The sequence below is a fragment of the Sciurus vulgaris genome, assembly GCF_902686455.1.
Source record: "Sciurus vulgaris genome assembly, chromosome: 14".
Taxonomy (NCBI): domain Eukaryota; kingdom Metazoa; phylum Chordata; class Mammalia; order Rodentia; family Sciuridae; genus Sciurus; species Sciurus vulgaris.
In genome coordinates this window covers 32,566,922-32,576,359 of record NC_136475.1, presented here as the reverse complement: position 1 = coordinate 32,576,359, position 9,438 = coordinate 32,566,922, and the positions used below count along the sequence as shown (strand labels likewise).

Below are 9,438 nucleotides of genomic sequence, written 5' to 3'. Positions count from 1 at the left end.
AATTACTCAAATCCAATATTTCATGAATGGTTGTAACAATGCCACAAAGCTATTCCTATAATTATTTTTAATGATTAAACTTTGGAATCCAAGCAAAAAGACCAATGTTAAAGAAATAGTGAAGTCATGAGTTGTACATATGTATGTAATACAGTTGTTAAAACCAGATTTCTGGGTTTTTATTAATTTATTTATATTGATTCATTGTACACAAATGGGGTACAACTATTTTTTCTCTTGTTGCACACAAAGTAGAGTTGCACCATTTGTGTAATCATACATGAACACAAGTAATGATGTTTGTCTTATTCTGTTATTTTTCCTTCTCCCCACCCCCTCTCCACCCCTCTTTTTCCTCTATACAATCCATCCTTCCTCCATCCTTGCCTCCCTCCCACCCTCCATTATGTATCATCATCGGCTTATAAGACAGATCATTTGGTCTTTGTTTTTTTGGGATTGAATTATCTCACTCAACATGATATTCTCCAACTGCATCCATTTACCTGCAAATGCCATAATTTTATTCTATTTATGGCTGAGTAATATTCCATTGCATGTATATACCACTGTTTATACATTATCCATTCCTTTATCCATTCCTCCATTGAAAGGCATCTAGGTTAGTTCCACAATCTAGCTGTTGTGAATTCAGTAGCTATGAACATTGATGTGGCTGTATCTCTGTAGTATGCTGATTTTAAGTCCTTTGGGTATAGGCCAAGGAGTGGGATAGCCGGGTCAAATGGTGGTTCCATTACAAGTTTTCTAAGGAATTTCCACACTGCTTTCCAGAGTGGTTGCACTAATTTGCAACCCAACCAGCAATGTATGAGTGTAACTTTTTCCCCACATCCTCGCCAACACCTATTGTTGCTTGTATTCTTGATACTCGCCATTCTAATTGGGGTAAGATGAAATCCTAGGGTAGTTTTGATTTGCATTTCTCTTATTAATAGAGATGTTGAACATTTTTTCATATATCTGTTGATAGCTTGTAGATCTTCTGTGAAGTGTCTGTTCATTTCAAAGCCCATTTACTGATGAATTATTTGTATTCTTGGTGTAAAGTTTTCTGAGTTCTGATTCTGGAGATTAGTGCTCTACCTGAATTGTGTGTGGCAAAGATTTTCTCCCACTCTGTAGGCTCTGTCTTCATATTGTTGATTGTTTCCTTGCTGAGAAAAAGCTTTTTAGTTGGAATCTATCCCAATTATTGATTCCTGCTTTTATTTCTTGTGCTTTGGGAGTCATATTAAGGAAGTCTGGTCCTAAGCTGACATGATGATGATTTGGACCTACTTTTTATTCTATTAGGTGCAGGGTCTCTGGTCTAATTCCAAGGTCCTTGATCCATTTTAATCACAATGCTCATAAATCTAATGCATTTTTATTCATAAGCGATGAATCCTCTGAAAGAGAAATTAGGAAAACTACCCCATTCACAATAGCTTCAAAAAAATAAAATACTTGGGAGTGAATCTAACAAAAGAGGTCAAAGACCTCTACAATGAGAACTATAGAACACTAAAGAATGAAATGAAAGAAAACCTTAAAAGATGGAAAGATCTCCCATGTTCTTGGATAGGCAGAATTAATATTGTCAAAATGGCCATTCTACCAAATGCGCTATACAGATTCAATGCAATTCCAATTAAAATCCCAATGACGTACCCCATAGAAACAGAGCAAGCAATCATGAAATTCATTTGGAAGAATAAGAGACCCAGGATAGCTAAAGCAATCCTTAGCAGGAAGAGTGAAGCAGGGGGTCTCACAATACCAGAACTTCAACTATACTACAGAGCAATAGTAACAAAAACAGTGTGGTATTGGCACCAAAATAGACAGGTAGATCAATGGTACAGAATAGAGGACACAGACACAAACCCACATAAATACAGTTTTCTCATACTAGATAAAGGTGCCAAAAACATACAATGGAGAAAAGATAGTTTCTTCAACAAATGGTGCTGGGAAAACTGGAAATCCATATGCAACAAAATGAAACTAAAATCAGATGTCAAGAATTTGTAATATGGGAAAGACTTATACTATTGAAAATTGAATGCAAAAATTATATATTCATCATATACCTCAATTAGTTTCAGAGAAATTACACAAAATATAAGTTGAAGACTTCTAATTTTGACTATGACAAATTAATTAAGAGGACTTTCTTACCCAAAGCAAAGATTAGGGTGTAGAAAACAAGCTATATGAAAGCTTTGGAAAGCCAGTATTTGATGACCCAAGATCCTGAAGAGAAGAAAAACCCATTGATATGAGCCTGTCCTTCTGTACTCTTTTCTCCCTTCAGTTTTTACTTATTCTTTAATCATAATAGGACCAAATATCCAAAAAGCTGAGCAAATGAGGAGGCTAGGAGTCAAAGAAGCAAACAGAACTTGTGGCAGAGTCAGAGCTGGAAAGGGTAAAACCAGAGCTCAGAGCAACGACAGTAGCCTGGACCTAGAGTGCCAGGATCCCAGAAAGAAGAGTGGAAGAGTAGAGCTGTAACATTCTGTGCCCTTTCACAGCTCAGACCAGTTGCTGAATTGTAAGCTTTACAGGTCATAAAACTAAGTCAACAGAAAGTGGCAACTAACAAGTTAAAAATCCAAGAGTTCTGGGAAGAATAATTTCTGGGCAGACCAAAAAAAAAAAAAAAAAAAAGAGAGAGAGAGAGAGAGAGAGAGAGATCTGAGTCTACCAATGAGGAAAAAACCCAGTTAACACTCCACAGTCTCAGCTAAACCTACTGAATCATAAACTCAGTATGATAAATGTTCAGTTCTAGAATGGATGCAGGAGACCTAGGCTAACATCTAAAGTGCCTGCCAAAAGCAAAAGGAAGTTGAAGTGTGAAGGAGAGAGCTTCTAGACCTCAGAATTATTTCATAATGAAGCCTAGTCTTAAATACACACACACACACACACACACACATACACAAACACAAACGCACACACAGAGATACCAACATTAAGGGGAAAATGATAACAGAGACAGTCCAAAAATATGTGGATATAGGAATTTATTAAAACACAAACTTTAAAAAGTTTTGATTATCATGTTCAAAACCTTCTGTGGCTCTCCCAACATGGTGGCCTCAGCGAAAAAGAAGAAAAAGAAGGGGAAGACTATCTCCCTAACAGACTTTCTGGCTGAGGATGGGGGGACTGGTGGAGGAAGCACCTATGTCCCCAAACCAGTCAGCTGGGCTGATGAAACAGACGACCTGGAAGGAGATGTTCTGCCTTTAGGGAGTAAGGAGGAACAACATAGGAAGAGGTTTTTGTGATGCTGGGGATCAAAACCCAGGACCTTGTGCATATTAGTTTCAACCACTTGGCATAGTAATGATGATGATGTGTACAGGGCACCTCCAATTGACCGTTCCATCCTTCCCACTGCTCCACGGGCTGCTCGGGAACCCAATATTGACCGGAGCCGTCTTCCCAAATCGCCACCCTACACTGCTTTTCTAGGGAACCTGCCCTATGATGTGACAGAAGACTCCATTAAGGAATTCTTTAGAGGATTAAATATCAGTGCCGTACGTTTACCACGGGAACCCAGCAATCCAGAGAGGTTGAAAGGTTTTGGCTATGCTGAGTTTGAGGACCTGGATTCCTTGCTCAGTGCCCTGAGCCTCAATGAAGAGTCTCTAGGTAACAGGAGAATTCGAGTGGATGTTGCTGATCAAGCACAGGATAAAGATAGGGATGATCGTTCCTTTGGCCGAGATAGAAATCGGGATTCTGACAAAACAGACACAGACTGGAGGGGCGTCCTGCCACAGACAGCTTTGACGACTATCCACCTAGAAGAGGTGATGACAGCTTTGGAGACAAGTATCAAGATCGCTATGATTCAGACGGATATCGGGATGGGTATCGAGATGGATATCGTGATGGCCCACGCCGGGACGTGGATCGATATGGGGGCCGGGATCGCTACGATGACCGAGGCAGCAGAGACTATGATAGGGGCTATGATTCCAGGATAGGCAGCGGCAGAAGAGCATTTGGTAGTGGGTACCGAAGGGATGATGACTACCGAGGAGGTGGGGACGGTATGAAGACCGGCATGACAGACGGGACGATCGGTCATGGAGCTCCAGAGATGATTACTCTGGGGATGATTATAGGCGTGATGATAGAGCTCCCCCCAAAAGACCCAAACTGAACCTAAAGCCTCGGAGTACTCCTAAGGAAGATGATTCCTCTGCTAGCACCTCCCAGTCCAGTCGAGCAGCTTCCATCTTTGGAGGGGCAAAACCTGTTGACACAGCTGCTAGAGAAAGAGAAGTAGAAGAACGGCTACAGAAGGAGCAGGAGAAATTACAGCGCCAGTTGGATGAGCCAAAACTAGAGCGGCGGCCTAGGGAGAGACACCCAAGCTGGCGAAGTGAAGAAACTCAGGAACGGGAACGGTCAAGGACAGGAAGTGAATCATCACAGACTGGAACCTCAGCCACATCTGGCAGAAATGTACGAAGGAGAGAGAGTGAGAAATCTCTAGAAAATGAAACACTCAATAAGGAGGAAGACTGTCACTCTCCAACTTCTAAGCCTCCCAAACCTGATCAGCCTCTAAACGTAATGCCAGCCCCTCCACCAAAGGAGAATGCGTGGGTGAAGCGAAGTTCTAACCCTCCTGCTCGATCTCAGAGCTCAGACACAGAGCAGCAATCCCCCACAAGTGGTGCGGGGAAAGTAGCTCCAGGTCAGCCATCTGAGGAAGGACCGGCGAGGAAAGAAGAAAATAAAATAGATGGAATGAGTGTCCCAAAAGGCCAAACTGGGAACTCCAGCCGTGGTCCAGGAGATGGAGGGAACAAAGATCACTGGAAGGACTCAGATAGGAAAGAGAGCAAAAAAGATCAAGACTCCAGATCTGCACCTGAGCCAAAGAAACCTGAGGAAAATCCAGCCTCCAAGTTCAGTTCTGCAAGCAAGTATGCTGCGCTCTCTGTGGATGGTGAAGATGAAAATGAGGGAGAAGACTACACTCAATAGACCTCTGCGTCCTGTGCTTCCTCCTAGTCTCTCCACCCTGGAACGTTCAAGAGCAAATCAAACCTCTATCCAGACAAGACAAATAAAACTCACCATCTCCTGGAGACCTTTCTTAACGTTTTTTTAAAAAATGAAATGAAATTATTTTGCATGCTGCTGCAGCCTTTAAAGTATTGAAGTTACCGGAGAATCACCAATGTAGCCAGAGAGACAGAAACTACAGCTTTTTAATGGAAAAGTTGTGGTGTGTTCTTACGATACCATGCAGTTGCCTGTGTGATTAGTGCCTAGGGGGCCTCCATTTAGAAGAAATGGTAATGACAGTGGTAAAGTGTCTGGATCGGTTGGGCAGTAGGGGAGGTATAAGGAAGAGTGAGATTTCTACCTTTTAATTCTTAATGTATTGTGGCATATATGAATTCTCAAACATTATCTGAAAAAATTTTCCATCCTTGGAAAGGTAGATTTAGCCTCTCAAATTGTTTAGTCTCCAGGAGGCTGCCAGCCCTTCCTCTTACTTTAATTCTGAGTTACTGGGGCCAGCCTAGGGGAAATTCCTTTATTTTTTTACCCCCCAGGAGGGTAAGTTGGGATTGAGTCTATAGGCCACTAAAGAAGAGGACTGCTTGGGGACCAAAATAAATGGGGAAATCGTGGTTTGAAAAGAAGCTTTTGGGAGGTGATGGATTAGTTTGCACTGGGTAGTAGGTGTGACCTCCAGTAAACACTTTATTTCCTGGAGCAAGAAGCACTTAAGGGTCACGGGAATTCCCAGTCTTTTGTGTGTCCTGGTTTTGCCCTTTCTAAACTGCTATCCTTTTTTGAAAGTTCAAATGCATCCATATTCTGTTGGAACCTTGAAGCTTTAAAAAACTCACTCGTGCCATCCATCTCATGTTCTTCACACTACTTTCACCTCCCAAAAAGCAATCCATTTAATTCACGGATCTGCTCTCTCAGGCATTTTACATCTCAGCCACTGGAAGCCATGACATGGGGAATCACTGCTTTTCTCAAAACAAATCAGCTCCTTGATATCTTTTGATTCTCATTCCTTCCCTCCATCCATGCCTGCTCCTGCTGCTTTGAACCCTCTTACATCAGAGTAGTCTAGAATTGATGGTCTTGGGTGGTGAATAAGGATGGGTAAACAGAGACAGTTAAATTGGAAGACTTTCTTATGACTTTGTAGGGAGAGGGGGTTTACAAGTTTTCTTCTCCACTGAAATCCCACACCAGTGCTTGAATTTATAATGTGGCCTAGACCAATGTGGTTATTTTGCTTTTTGGAGTTTGTTTTTTTATCTTCCTATGAGAGAATAAATGATAATGGAAAGAACTATTTAACAAGGTCCTGGTTTCTCTTGCAACACAGTAGCTTAATTTGTCTGCTTTTATATGCACCTTTGTAGGAGTCAACTTGGTAGATGGAATTCTTCCCCCTCATGGGCAGTACTGGTATATTGCCGACAAATGACTCCTTGGTCTCTTGTTTGCAAGTCCTTCTGTCTTCAGTCTCAGTCTAAAGCCTGGCTAGCCCTGCAGAATGTTGGTCTGTGTGCTGCAGCAGTGGGCATAAGGAACCATTTACCCAGTGGGCAAAAGGCATGTCCAGGGAATTCACCTCCAGTAATTGTCAGGGTCGGCTAGTAACTAGAAGTGGGCTTTTAGAGAACCAAGATCAAACAGGGTTTTTAAACCATTGGTTGCAGATAATGGAAAGGTAGAGTTTGCCTTCTTCATGTCTACTCCCAAATAGTTAAATCCAAAAAAGTGCTGTTTTGTCCCCTAACCTACCCTACCCCCTGTTAAAATAGAAACAGGGGTTGACTTATGTCCCACACTGAATACATGTAAAATTTGTACAAAAATATCTTCTATGAAAATGATTTGTAATCTGTAGACTTACTACTTGGAAGATATCTTGAGATGTAAAATCCCATCCTTTGAGTTGTGGGTTTTTTTGTTTTCTCCAAATAAATCTTATCTTTAAAGTTAAAAAAAAAAAAAAAAAAAAAAAAAAAAAAAACCCTTTTGTGTTTGATCTAAATTCAAAACCTAGAAAAAAAAAAAAAACGAAAAATGTCTACTGTAATTATGGTATCTATTAAAAAATTAGTTGGGAAAATTAGAAAACAATATCCCCAACTAAAAACTCAATAATTATATTTAACCACAAGTAAAAGAAGAGAGTCTCAAAATCCATATCAGAAGAAATTGTGTAGGCTGAAGGATGGATACAAAAGTTACAGGTAATAATTGTTTTTAAATTATTTATGTTCTGGAAAAGTTCTCATATATGTAATAAGAGTTATAGAAGAAAAGTAGAGTGAAGAGGAAAACAATAATATGATTTTCAAAAATGTGATGGTTATATTCAAATGCACTCTTCCACCAGCAGGACAGGAGAGTTTCAGTTGCTACCAAACCTTACTAGTACTTGGTATTTGTCAGTGTTTTCATTTTTGCAAGTCTAGTGGGTGTATAGTGATAACTTATTCTGGATTTAATTTGCATGTCCAATAGTGTTAAGTGTAATATGATATAATTCAACATCACTGCTATCAAGAACTTCCTTGATCAAAATTAAATGAATAAATAAATCTCAAAGCAACAGCTTATAATTAATGGTTAAAAATTAACTAGGGGATATATGAAAGTCAACCCCTGAAAAATGCCAACATGTTTAGGTACAATAAAGGAGACCCCCAAACAAACAAGACTTTAAATGAGCAGCATGTAAGGTAGAAGGAACATTTGGGGGGAAGTGGGAGTTCTTTTAGAATTGAAAATTAATAATTTCTAGAAGCAGAAAATGCATGTTTTCAAGGTCTCTGAGAGATCAAGTAAGATGATGAAAGATGTGTGGGCATTGGATTTCCCAATAGGTAATCACAGATGTTAGGAATATGGGGGAGGGACAGTCAGTGGAACAGAGAATATTAGAAAGAACTGAAGACAAAGAAATTGTGTGTGCAGAATCTCTACCTACAAATTGGCTCATGAAAAAAAGTGGGAACATGGAAATGTAGATGGATGAAATGGTATCAAAGAAGGGTCCTATTTTATATATGTAAGCATGAAGATACAATATCACCTGCAACAATGTTGAAGAATAAAAATGAAGTTGAAGGACTTATCAGGTATCAAAACTTACAAAGCTACAATAATTAATAGAATATGAAATTGACTCAAAGGTAGAAAAAAATCCAAAGTAACAGAACAGAAAATTTATTTCTTATGGAAATAAATTAAATCTTGATTTTTATATTATTGTATACCCAAAAATAATTTCCAAAATAATAAAATAGAAATAATAATTCGAACAAATAAAATTTCTTGAAAATATCTTAGAAGAATGTTTTTATTATACTAAGGTAGATATACTTTGTTAAAATTAAGAGGTCTATTTATCAATAGGTACAATAAAGGAATTAAAAGAGCAAGTCACAGACTGGGAGAAGATATTTGCCATACGTGTAGCCAATAAAGAATTTTTATCCAGAGTACATAAATAATTCAGATAAATCAATGACATAAAGCATAGTTGAAAATTGAGCAACCTACTGAACAGTGTTTTACAAAAAGAGGGTATAAAAATGGAGAAGAGATATATCAAAAAGAATTCAACAACAGGAGACATGCAAATTGAGGCGACAATTAAATACCACTATATACCTACCAAAATGGCTAAAATATAAAACACTGACACATATGTGTTGACAAGGATACAGAGCAACTGGGAGTCTGCTACACACCCCATGCATAGTGGAAGTAGAAATTAGTACACCACTTTAGAAAAATGGCTGGAGTTGCAAGTATGCTAAAATTGAACATGTGCAAGGCTAATAATAACTTTAGAGAAAAGGCCTGTGATCAAGATAGGAAGAAGGAAGAAAATGGAACCCCAGACACTAATAATACACTTTTAAATTAGAATTGTGGTGCCAGCTCTAGTCTAAAACATAAAAAGAGTATGGAAAAATGTTAGAAAACTGATGATAATAATAATAACAGTAATAATTAAAAACTACTCCTAAAAAATGAACCAGGCAAAAATGCTTTCAAAGAGAATACTTGACAACTTCACAAATATAGACAATTGTTATGATATTCAACTTGTTTCAAGACATAGAGAAAAATATTTAAAATTTTAATATGATGGATTATAATTTTTTAAAATTATGTTTTAAAAACAGGCAAGTACAGAAAAAATGTTAAAACATTCTATCTATATTTATACTCAGAGTAGCAGATGTCAACATTTAGCCACATCTTTGCCAATACTTGGTATTCTCAGGCTTCTATAATTTTTCCAATCTGCTTAGTGTTAAATAGTTTTTCATTGTTATTTAAAGTTATGTCACTGATTTTTACTGAATTTGAGCAACTTTAGTGGTTACAAGTTTCAAGCTT

General features: G+C 38.5%; 1 pseudogene across 1 annotated transcript; it reads left to right on the top strand.

Moving 5' to 3' along the window:
* Positions 1 to 3,090: 3,090 nt before the first annotated feature.
* On the top strand, positions 3,091 to 6,612 carry LOC306643458 (eukaryotic translation initiation factor 4B-like; annotated as a pseudogene). The gene is made up of 2 exons: positions 3,091 to 3,267; positions 3,340 to 6,612. The product of its transcript is annotated as a eukaryotic translation initiation factor 4B-like (transcript).
* Positions 6,613 to 9,438: the final 2,826 nt, after the last annotated feature.